This window comes from Manis javanica, chromosome 15 (assembly GCF_040802235.1).
Source record: "Manis javanica isolate MJ-LG chromosome 15, MJ_LKY, whole genome shotgun sequence".
NCBI lineage: Eukaryota > Metazoa > Chordata > Mammalia > Pholidota > Manidae > Manis > Manis javanica.
The window spans coordinates 48,513,286-48,526,825 of record NC_133170.1 but is presented as its reverse complement, the minus strand read 5'-3'; positions in this window follow the sequence as shown (position 1 = coordinate 48,526,825).

The following is a 13,540-nucleotide window of genomic DNA, read 5'->3' as shown; positions in this document are numbered from 1 at the left end:
CAGGCAAGTATTTACAGACACTGAAAAAAAATATCTGTCCAGTCTTGTTTCTTCCCTTCTGGTCTCATTGCTTGTTTTCCTGTCTTCCTACCATTTCTTTTCTTTACATAGTTATAGGAGAAAAGATTTCAAAAGAAAAGATCTTTTCTTTGCATAGTTACAGGAGAAAGGATTTGTCCAACAACCACTATCTCCTACTTCTTAACTTTAAAAGCCATGATGACTGTGGGGCTCTTGGCTTGGAGAGTTTCCTTTTTTTTTTTTTCCTTCCTTTTCATTTTTTTTCTAAGGAAGATTGAGTCTCCCTGCTCTGAACTGGGTTTAGGGTAATTGTGTATGTGCTTGAGGGCTGAATGCAATCTCTAGCCTTTTTCATAAAGTTTATGGCCCTGGTGCCCCTTTAAAAGTCTCATGTGGCTGACTGATAGGCTCATTCCCGATACTAACCATAAAGAACTGGCCATCCTGAAGATAGGCCGCTCCTCCCCTGAGCATCACAGGAGGTACAGGCGGGCCGCCCTTGCAGGTGAGCCCCCCCATGAGAGATGGTGCTTCCTTCCTCAGTCATCCTGCCACAGCCCAGGCAATGCTCTGTGCTGAGCGACTGCCCCCCGGGGCATAGCAGCTCACTCAAGTTCTTGTAGTTCAGGGGCATCTAAGGATTTAAGCAGCATCATAGGTGGGACATAGAGAGTAGCAGTAGCTGATACTCCACTTCCTAACCTCTGTTCATTTTCTCTGAGTGTCATTAATCAAAAGGGAAGGCCACAGATGCATAGCATCTTTGTCATTCAGTAATTTGAGCCTTTTAAATATTCCTCAAATTTTACCTTTAGTATTTGATATCTTACTATTCCTCAAGCTATCTTACAATTCCTCTTTTATTCCTCAAGCTATCTTACAATTATCTCCTCATGGGACAAGAATGGTACAACTTGCATATTCCTGGTGAAAATGGCACCTGAATTCTTAGAAAAAGGCAAAGATGAGAGAAAGAATGGAGAGGGAGGGGGAGGAGTTGAGAGGTGGGGACAGAGGGGAAGGGAGAGAGATATACACAGGGTGGGAGGGGAGAGGAGAGGGTACTGCATACTAAATACTCTGGTTTCCCAACCACTGTTCCTTTTCAATGTCTTTTGCAAGCCCATCTCCTATTTCTAACCATTAAATGTTGTAATTTCTCCAAGTTTTAGTCCTGTACTTACTTTTCTTTTCCAGACTCTCCTAGACAATATAAATTGTACCTCTGGGTTCAGTTACTTTACTGGACCAAGACTCTCAGATGGTCTCTCCATCTACCACCTGTGTGGAACACTTGCCTCTTCCAGGTGCCCATCTGGGTTAGCCACACCTTTGTTGGGCCACTTTCTCAATGCGTATGTGTCTGTCAGGCAGAACCTGTATGTGCCTTCAGTTCTTAGCACGGTGTCTGGTGTGAAGCAGAGGTTCACCACCTGCTCAGCTATAGACTGGAATTGGGGCAGGGCTTGGGAGGAGGACGCATGGCATCATTCCGCGTAATTGGTACTGGTCACGCTGCCTTGGCACGGTGAATACATGACTGGACAGGTGAACAAAGATGATTAATAGAACTTGTCAGATGATAATCTTCTAATTATGAGAGCTTTAAATAAGATGGGGACTGAGAAGTGTACATGGGATTGTATTATTCTTCTATTTCTTTGCATTTCAGGATTTTCTACAATGTACATGTACTACTTTTATAATTGGACATTTAAAAAAATTAAAGTTCTTTTAAGGTTTGTCTTATGTATTGATAGGACAAGAAAGAGGAAGGAATACACAGAATCATGGTATGAGAAAGAAGAACCAAGACACAGGCATTATAGGAGTCGGAATTCCAAGAGTTAGAACACATTTTTCTTCAATAAACTGTGCTGCCCAAATTGCCTTTGTTTCTAAGTGATTTTTAGGGGACAATAGGGCAAAGAGAAACTTCACTCAAATGACCTGTCACTCTTGATTTTCAAGAATTAAACACAGAGAAGTATTTGCAGATAGTAAATTTGATAGTAACATATGTTCTCCTGAATTATAACTCCAACTACAATCTTTACTGATGAGTACTAGACACTGACACCCTAGTCAACCAGTTCAAGCCATCAAAATAAACAATCCCTTATGAAAATGAAAATTGAATATTACATTGGAGAAATTGAAAGCATGTTTTATCAAAGGCAATTTGTCTTTTATCTGACAGCCTTGGAAAAGAACAGGAAAATGATGTCGCTCACACTAAAATGAAAAAGCAACAGCTTCTTTAGACATCACAGTAATAGGGGAACCTCAGGTCATTCAGAAAAAAACTGTTTATTCTATACACCGGCGCTATTCAATTTCCTCTCCTGTGTGTTCCGATGGGGTGGGGAGGGCCCCTTTCTGTACTAGTTGATGGATCATTGAGGAAAGCAGGACAATTTCTTCCTTTTAAAAAAGTCTTCTTTTACTGGTAGAAGAGTGATTCTCCAGAACAATCGTTAAGGGCCATCCAAGTGTTAAAACCATGAGATATGCCAAGTAACAGTGATTTCTTCTTCCCTTGGCGTCAGAACAAATGGCTACCAATGCCTTCTACCCATAAGTCAGCCCTCTGACATTAGTCTTCACACATCTGGCTGGGGGATGTAGGGCACTCACCTCCCAGGCTCTCAGATATGGTACCAATGATTACTCAAGTACACATTTATCTGAGGGACTTTTGGTCTCTGGTAGGAAAATTGCCATGAATTCTCATCATGCTTTGGGTGGAACAATCATGTTCATGTCTACACCTTGGTCATGGCTGTCAGATGATCATGAGTGTGGTCACCAAAGACTGTTCTAGAATACGTGGAACATCTAGTAAAAATGCTTCTAGAATGCCTGAATAAGTATACTACTACTGACACTACTTGACACTACTTACAGCTTATGTTGCTTGTGTACTTCAAAGATTCATTTTTTTTTGCAATTCTTTTAACATCATTCTCTTAATATGAAAATACATTCAGCTTTCATTCTGAATGGACTATGACATAGGAAAAGCATAATTAGTGACCCAATAACTAGTCCTTTAAGGCAATATTTCAGACAGCTTGAGTTTCTCTAAAGCGCTATCTGATGGAAAAGGAATTGTAAATGCAAACCAGGTGAGTCTCAGATTCCTTGAGAGGGGCTTTAATAACTAAATACCAAAAAAACAAAAAAAAGACTTCACAATAATGTAGGAGGGACTCCAGAACTGGAAAAAAAAATGAAGCTGTAGAATGGTACTTAAGATCAAGTATACTTAACCGATTTATGCTTTCCTTATGTTCTTTATCTAAATGAACTTCATTACTAAGACATATGATCACTACCTTTGGACTTAATAGCCTCTGCGGGTTAAAAAATTTCATTTCTGAGACCTGGAAAGGCTGGCCCATATAGAAGTGGTCTGGAATTCAATTTGTGGACATGTCAGTGCAGTGGGTAGAAAGATGCGGGGCTCTGCTGCTTTCTAGCCATTTCCTACAACATAACTTGGGACAATACTTTCTTTTAGTACAAGAAATTAATATATAAAGGTGCTGCTTCACTTCCTACGTGCCTTCCATACATTTTAGAATAGCATTTGGGTGAAGTTGTCGCCAACCAGATGCTGTTTCCCACCCCCCCTTGAAAAAATTAGTTACATGAGCCATAAATATCCTGTGATAATACTGAGGATGTTTCAGTGAGCGCTTAGCAGCAGCCCCTTTTTTTTTTGGATAACCTACAACCAACTGTATGTTAAAAAAAAAAAAAACTAAACTAAAACTAATACCATTTCTGATTGCTGATGTCATGGACATTGGCAAGAATATTGAAGCTGTACATCAAAAAGATATTTTGGGGATAAGTCAGCATGAAAATAAAATATAGCTCTCAAGCTCTCATGAAATTGAGAGATCTCTTTTGTATCAAAGTATATTTATGAGATAATATTTCAACAGAAATGGAGAAAAAATGGAAATCCGTTGCCATTATATTACTATTTTGTTGAAATGGCAATCTTATAATGAAATCTAAAATTCCAGCTCTCATATCCTAAAGTGGATGCCTGCTTGCTTTAATCTTGGTTATCGTTATATTCCTAAAGCAATCATTGAAATTAGCTTTGGCATTAACAAAAAGGCAAGAGGTACATCTGCCCTTCCTGCCCTCCTGCCTCTCCATTATCCATCCGCTCTCTCTAGCTCTGAGGCTGCCCCTGGAACGGAAGTTCAAGAGCACCCAGCGGCACCCAGCAGTGGGGAGACAACTGCAATCTGCCATTTGTTCAGCATCTGCCCTTTCTTGAGTCTCGCTGAATCCCAGAGGAGACCTCTTCTTTCAGAGGTGGGGTAAAAAAAACTTACCAGTGTTTCCATTATCTTGAAGCTGAGTCTGGAAATGTGGCCCTATGAAACTTGGGGGCCTGTGTTACCTCACTTGTAAAACAAATGTCTTGAGCTGAATAGTGTACAGATCCCCTTAGGCTCCAAGATTTTATGACCGCGGCACGGTTTCAGGTGTTCTTTAAACTTCAGTTATTCAGATCCCACCAGCATTGAGTTTTGCCTTGCTGGCCAACAATTTATTTTTATTTAGTCACCATGCTTTTTTGCTCGAATACATGGGTTTAAGATGGACAAGCTGTAACACTGCAAAAGGCATAAATCAGCTTCACTTACTTCAAATAGATCAATTATAAAAATAAAAAGGAAGCAAAAGCAATTCAATTTGGTCCTGGTTAGAGAGTGTGGGCTAAGCAGAGCTCTAACTCTCAGGATTGGTCTCTTTTTGTTAAAAAGAGCTATAGAAAATGAAATAACCCCCAAAAGCCTCTCTTACCAAGAGAATCAGAAGTTTTGGAGGAGAATGAAAGGAGAAGAAAATAATTTCCTCACTATAGGATTTAATATGGTTTAAATCATTGCTGGTACCACTGCAGGTGTAGATCCCATTTGCTGAGTAAACTTCTGTGACTATTAAAAGGGTCTGGTAAATTTTCATGGTCTACTCCAGACCCCTGAAGCACTGGTAGTTGTTATTAGTCCTTATCCCTAAGAAGTGATCCCAGAAATTGTCCTCATTTACATAGTTCTTGTCTTGCTGTCTAAAAAGTAAAAGGAAAGTTCCATGGGCTCCATGAGTTTCATGTCCAAGGTCTCCTCATTTCTAGTTTGGAAAGCATGTTTTTAAAAAAATCTTATTGTGATATAAATGTTTATATAAGAATTTATATAAATAAAATATAAATACTGATAAAAATTCACAAACTATCAAGATCACTTCCTTAAAGTGTGCAATTCAATGGTTCTAGAATATTCAGTTGTGCAAACATCACCATGACCTAGTTTTAGAACATTTTTATCTCCCCCAAAGAGGCCCCAGGCTCATTCGTAATAACTCTTTATCTTCCCTTCCCCACCCCAACTCTAGGCCACCAAAAGTCTACTTTCTGTCTATATATTTACATATTCTGGACATTTCATATAAATGGGATCAAATAATATATATTCTTTTGTGACTGGCTTCTTTCATTTAACAGTGTTTTCAAGTTTTATTCATTTTTTAGCATGCAATGGTACTTCATTTCTGTTTATCACAGCATTTCCCTGTATGTACATGCCACATTGTATGTATTCATTCATCACTTGATGGAAAATCTGGCATTAGGGATAATGCCACTGTGAACAGTTATATGTAAGTTTTGTGCAGATGTGTTTTCATCTTCCTTGGGTATACACCTAACAGTGGGATTTCTTGAAGACACACATTTCTGACAAGTATTTTATTTGAACTTGTATATCATTTTGCAGTCAGGTAGCACAAGACTAAAATTGATCCTGTGTCTATTATTTTCGTTGTTCTACTACCATTCTTCTGTTATTTTCCATGTTTATATGCCAATTATAGATTTCATTAGAAAAATATGAAAAAGTAAAAAGCACCTATAAAAGGAACACCTATTAAAAATAGGGGACCAAATAGGTAACCTACCTCCTCCAATCCTACAGAGACATTTTTTTTTAACTGTGGCATGTTATTGTTTAAGAAAGATCGTGCTATACCTATAACTGGCATTATTTTTTTTCTCACTTACCATTGACATTATTTCCATTCCAACTGACATAGATTTACTGCATTTTAGTAAAAACTATAGATGATTTTACTATATTGATCTCTTCCTTTATTCTAAGCTAGTGCCAAAATGTCTTAATTATTTAAGCTTTATCAGAATATGTACTGTGGTATCAGGTTAGACCAGTTCTTCATTTTTAAAAATGTCTCGATTATATTCATGTACTTTATTCTCACAAATGCACAGTACATCAGCTAAAATCACTTAACTTTTTTTCTCTAAACTTTATGCCATAGTCATTATTAGCAATATTTTATTAGTATAAAATACTTCGCTCTCTGGAGTATAAAGTTAAAGGGATCAATATATTGGTGTTAAGGTGCAGCAGTAAATTAACAGAATTATTCCAGTTTACTTCATAATTTGGATGAATAAAGCTAGTTCCTAATTAGAAAAAGCACCAACAAAATAGAAGGAAGCTGTGTTCAAATCTTAACATATTCAACCAAGTGTACAACTACACCAAGCAGACAAGAAAACACCAAGTCCTTACAAAAGACATTACATTCCAAATGAATTAAAAAAGCAACAAAGATATTTTGAACTGCTATAGGAATTCTGTTTCAAAATAACCAGTTGAACTTGCCCAATAAGTTCACTTGAAGATTAAATTAAAATATGATTATATGAGACATTTATACTTAAGTAGCATTACACTAATTTCTTATTTTTTCCTAGTACACTTTAATGTTTTTCTTTGCTATTCCTCATACATACTTATGTTTCCAATGAAAAAAATGAGTAATAAAGGAAATGATGGCTAAATGAAATTTTATTTTCACTATAATTAGATTTCCCCTTTCAAAAATCTTCCATTTTCTTAAATCACTATGAATTAAACTAGAGTGTTTCCTTTATTACAAAAGTTCCATGCCAAGCATGTTAGTCTTTTCTCAGGGAATCTCAGCACCATTCTGGAATAGTCATTTCTACCCAATCTTTGCCAACAGTTTGAAAATGTGGCTTTTAAGGTTATCTATAAGATACATGTCTTTAACTTGCTGAGGTAACAGTAAATGTGGTCAGTTCCTCCTTGCCCAAATGCTTCATTTAAACAGATGCAAAAATTCTGTTTTTTAATCCCATAGCTAATAATGGGAACTCAACTCCAGTTCTCTTCTATCTATACCCAGGATATATATTATGTTTACTGTTCATCTTTCTTTATTTCTCCTTTCTTTACTCACCAGGTATGTGTCCTTGAATCGCTTTATCCGTGCAGTGCTCTATTTTATCTATAACGCGAGGGGTTGAGTCAGACAATCTTTCAAATTTCTTTTAACATTCTGTCATTGTATTTAACACAGCCACTCAATTTTCTTAATAACACTTAATTTTGATAACTACTAGCCATAAGGAGAGGGGTCTGCACTGAAGCCTACAATTAAAAAATTTTTATTTACTATTTCTATTAGAATGTAGTCTTCATAGAAACTCACACTTCTCAGATTGTTTCACTATAATTGCTTTCAGGAGAATAGTCACAGGAATTTTAAGCGACCACCGTATTCGATAACTCAATCTAAAAATAGATTTCTCATCAGAGATGACAGCAAACTCTGATTCTTGGGTGAGGGGTGAGGGGGTACAAAAGGTTCTCTACCCTGAGTTGAAGTTTGTTTGTTTTCCCTAAACAGGAGTCTTTTAGTCCCCATTCTGTTACATACTTATGTTCTCATTTTCTCATTTATAACTTGTTAACCTGCTTTTGTAAAGACTATCACCCTGAACTTTGTCCTCAAAATGCTCATATCCTCCAAATTCCCATTTCCTCTAAATTTGATTTTGTTTTTAGTTTTATTTTAAAGGTAACATTACAAATCTGAAAACATCATTAAATGTTTTCAAATTTCTCATAAAATTAAAAGCCCAGAACACCCTTTTGTAGTCATGTTGTGCCTGCTGAAATGACAAAGGTTGAAAATCAAAAACAACAACTAGCGGAAGGAGACATGTTTCCAGCTAGTAGAAGTATACATCAGTGTGGCCTTTTGTGGGGGTATCATTAATCATACATCCAAAATCTCAGGAGTTTAAATCAAGCAATTCTACTTTCAGGAGAGGGCCCAGAGGAAACAAATAAAAATAAGGAAAAGGCTGGGCATCCCACTATTAGTAATAGAGCAAAACTGCAAGCAACTTAAATGGACATATGTAGTAGCTTGGTTAAGAAATGCAATAAAGTATTATGCAGATATTAAAATTATAATGTGAAACAACATAAAAGATCCTGCAGAAATGTTCATTCTAAAAAGTAAAAGTGGCTATAAAATAATATGTATACTGCAAATTACACTTGTATAAATACTTATCCAATATAAGAGAGTCAGAAAGAGTGGGAGTGTATCTGCCAAAATGCAAGTACTGGTTACCTCTTGGTGGAGGAAATATAGGTGGATCTTTCGGTAATTTTCAAGTTTTCTGCATTGATCACATATTATATTTATCATAAGAATTATTTAGGAGCAGTAAATTATTGTTATGAAAGTAACTTTAAGTGTCTAGGTTACGTCTACGCATATGATCTGACCTCTATGGAGTCAAGCATTTCAGCGACTCAGAAAGCACACCACTGTAACTGAATCCAGTAATTTGATCTATTCCATAATCAATTGCTGATTTCTCATTTGTAATGAAGAAAATTAAAATTGAGCAATAAAGAAAATAATAGAATAAGACCATTTACAACTTCACACCTCTTTCATTCTCTATTTTAGGACACAAGTTCTTTAATTTCCAAGCACTTTTTTTTAAACAAATTGGAATAATTGCACTTATTTGCTTTTTATTTGATTTTGATGTGCTCATCCACTTGGTTTTATCTTTTTGCTTTATTTAACACAGTTCTCATTTAATAGTTCAATGCAACTAGATAAAAGAAGAAAGCTATTTAAGCTCTACAACATCTTAGTGTCAAAAGTTATTAGAATGGTTAGTTTTTTCCTCTAACCCATAATGCTCTAAGGCTGGCAAAATATTCCCTGGACTTAACCGCTTGGAGCTTATACAACCTAACCACCAAGAAACAAAGTGCTGATCACCATCCAGTATATTTATGAAAAACAAGACCATCAATCTTGATGATTTAAGGAAAGTTAATCTTCTTTATCTGTATTGCCCTTTATTTAATTCTATGCCTTTAAAAGATTACATCTGATAAATCAGCCATAATCAAAACTTTGAACTCCAAATATAATTAACCAAATGGGTGCCATTTAGGTGAAAGTTAATGGGCAGGAAGTTCATGCTGTAAAACCATTTTTTTTTTTAACAACCTGAGCAGAGTGGGAGTGCATGATTCAACACTGTTTGGGGCAGTGTCAAGAGAGGGGTAGTTTAATTTAGAAAAAAATTATATAATGTTAATTGTTCAGAAGTGTATTTTTGTATCACCCATGAAGACAGGTTTCCAAAGCAAATTAATAGTGTAAGCAACACATTTTTAAAACAACTCTCTAAATCATTCTTATCTAAGCAATAATTCTTTTTCACAGCCTTTCTAAAGGATTGTATTAGTTAAGCTCTATAGTAAAAATGCCGTCCATAGTAAAAATACTCTCTTTCTTTTAGCTTAGTTTTCTCCATCATTCAGATTAGTCTTCCTTCAGTGAGTCTGGAAAAACTAAAGATCATCATCTTTTTAAAATATAAAAAGCAAGCATAAATATAATTCCAAGACCAAGAATCTGAAACAAAAGAAGTCCCTCTCATTTCTCCTTTGAAGCTGTTCTCATCCCAAAGGATCTACAAATGAATAAGCCTTTCCAAATCCAAGTCTTCAAGGCAGAAATTGAAGTGGAAAGTTACTCAGTTTTCTGGCAAATTCAGTCAGTGAGGCAAGCCAATACAGATTGATCAAAGCTTTATTTTAGTACCTATTTTTGTTTATGGTGTTTCCAAGACATTAAGGATTTCAAATTCAGTCTCTAGGATAAGTATTTTTGTCTTAAATATTAAGTGGAAACAAATAACTAAGACATCAAAATCCAACTCCCTTTTCTCAAATAGAATTTAAAGAATTATGGAGGTAACCTAAGTCCCTTAACAATGGAACATCTTACTTTAAGTCATAATCAGTACACAGGAATGCTTATTACAAAAGATTCCTAAAATGTCTATTCCCTACTGGTTTATAACTGCCAATAGGGCCTGGATTACATGTTGAATATAACAAACACAGAAGTTTCTGGCAGAAATGCTTATAAAGCTTAAATGTAGCAGTGGAACCATTCACACTCAGTCCATAAGCTTCAAGGCTACAAGCTATTTCAATGATTGGCTCAGTCATCCACCCAAAGATGTCCCGGTACTTGGGAGAAAACCAGAAAATACCACTATGAAATATACCTTCATGGAAATATAACAATGACAGCTCACATACTAACATACCATTCCCTCCAGAGCTTACTAATTAGTGCTACATTCAATCAATTTACATGGACTATAATGGCTTATTGGTCACTGGGGGAAACTAAGGAGGGATGAAGGAAAGATTGGACCAAGACAGTATTTTGTGTTTAAAAGATAACATTCTATTTTGTTGAATAATTAAAAGAAGAATTCTATCTTCTCAAAATATGGCAAAATTCTCAACTGAAGTAAGGGTTTATCTCCCCTGAGATACATATAAGAATTAAACAAATCAGCAGGTATTGGTTGTATACTGGTGTCATTACCATGGAATTGACTACTGAGAATGTATATGGTTCTGAGAGCAGAGTCCCAACTTTAAAACAGGTAGCAAGAATCTAGTGGGTCCAAAATTCTTCCTCCTTGATACTTGCTATCTATACTCTGGCAAGTTGTTTATCAATGTCCAAACCATTTTGATGCTCATATCAAGGTCATTTATTTTAGACCTTCAGTGTTGCAAAGTAGTGGGCTACAGGTCATATTGTGCACCTGTACATGTGTGACCTCTTTCAGACTGAATTTCAGTCCTCTTAGATATGCATATCTCTGGCTTTCCAGCAGCTCCCCTCTTCCCTGCTGCCTTATAACAGCCATTTGGAAGCTTACTCATAAAGACATTATCTACCTCGCTTCTCCTGGTTTGTTTTCCTGACTTAGCCTAGTGCCTAGCTTGTGTCAGTCCTCTGCCACATGCCTGGTACCCATAGGAAATGGACTTTTTGGCCCCTTGGAAACCTCTTCCAGCATGTCAGGCTCTGAATCAAGAAGACTGCCAAGAGTCGGGCATGTTTCTTAGGATGATGGGGGTGAGTTCTTTATTGTTCCCACAGACAGGTAAGATGAAGCACTTCCCACAGCATTTAATGATACTCATGGGATATTTGACATGGCTGGCATGGTAGGTTCTCTTGGGACACTGCTCACCTCCCTGTTGATCCCTTTCCCATCTTACACACACCAGCTTCCCATGTACTTCCACCTCCAACACCTGTGAGCCAGCACCTGTGACTCCTTATGGGCTGACTGTCCAACACGGGAGGTATACATATGCCAGCGCATTGCCCCTGGTTGTGATGACTCCAGGTATAGCCAACATGAATTCCAAAGCTTCTCAGCAGGGTAGGACCCAAGTTACTCTCTGGAGGACTTTTCTGGACTCTGCCCTTTAGTTAGTCTTCTAGCTTTTCCAGTCCCACCCATCCCCGACTCTTCTTTTTTACTTCCCCGAATCCTCATGATAAACTCTGCTTCTTGGAAACCTGCTTAAGACAGCTCATTTCCCAAAGTGGGAAAGCATAAGGACAATGGGTAACCAACCCTTCTAGAGATCCTGCAGTGTTCCCATAAAATAAAGTGACTCAGTTGGGATGGTGTCTGTAACAGTATATGTGCCATCTCTTTATACATATATTGTACTTTCTGAAGTGGCCTCAACACAGAAATTGGTGACACAAGGCTGGTTGAGGCTGGCGGCAGAATCATTCCTCACATGCATGCGTGATACTTGGCAACAGGCCTTCGATGGCAATGCCAAATTGTCAATAATATGCAAAAATTCCTGTCACTATCAATGAACAATGGTACACCTTACAACCTCAGCTTTCTTTTAAATTTACAAATGACAGGATTAATTTATAAACTGCAATCCCAACCACAACATGGTTCTGAATTTTAAATTTGGAATAATACATCTGAAACTTCGTTTTTGTTACTTAAGAGAGTCACTTGCTGGCAAAAGCAGAATGAATAAATGCTAATGATGTAGAGGACCTGCAGTTCAGAGACTGGTGTTACAATTTTCTAATACATGAAGTATTTAAAGACTGATGTGACAGTGGTATTTTAGTTCAGCATGGTAATTTAGTTCAGAAGTTCACAATTATTTTATTTTCAATATTAATTGCTTTTGTCTCTCAATAAATGACTCTGTAGGAAGTGGAATTCAATTTCATTTATTTTCAATAATCGAGATTGCTTTGAACCACCTCAATAACTCAGATCCTCTTGGCCTCTGACGTATTGTGGTAGCACATAAATAATCTGTTTTCTTTTCAGATTCCTAAGCAGAGCTGGCCTTTGGCAAAAGAGCTAAGTAGACACAGTTTGCTGTCCATGCTTCCAGCCCTTTCACCATGGCCTCTTCAGCATACACAGTCCCTGCTGCTCAGGCTTCTCCTGCTGTTACCACCCTTGCCCCTTGCCCCCCAAGGGCAAGTGAGAGGGGAAAGATATTCCTTTCCCTGAGATTCCTGTCCTTATCCTGAGCCTTCTGCCTACATATCCACGTGCACCAAGAAGTGAGCTCAGGGTTCACGCCTAAGATCACCACCTCCACAGAGCCTGTGCTAATCTTCCCAGGGAGAATAGAGCACATGGCTGCCCACTGGCCTTTGTGCCCCTGCTGGACTCCTTCACCTGTGTTGACACAGAGGTATTCACATGCCTCTCTCCTCCACCAATTAGCTTCGCAAGGTTACCAAGGACAAGCCATTCATCTCAAGATTTCCCATTGTGCTTGGCTCTGTTCCTTGTCAAAAAAAAATCTGAATGAATAATAAACAAATGGATGAATTAATGAAGGAGTATCTATGTTAAGAGAGGCTTGTCTGTATCTTAACCATATGGAACTACTCTAGTTCCTCCAACACAGGTTTCACCAAGTCACCTCAAAGCCTTTGTCTATCCACAGATGCTGGCCCTGGTCAAGTCGTACCAGCGCTGTGTCCATGGGGTCCCACATCTAGCCTTCACTAGATGGGCAGCTCCTCACGGGCAAGGACACTGGGGTGCACCTGGCCCAAAGGAGGAGCTCAAGCCATTTCTGTGCAATGGCACCCCAGTTTCATCAATTATCCTTTCCAGAGTTTACACTTCAAAAGATGATCCCAGGCACCACTGTGTTAGAGTTCACGCCATAAGGCCAGTGAGGGACAGAGAGCAGCCTCACCCCCAAACCCTAGCCTTGCCGCAGTGCCCTAC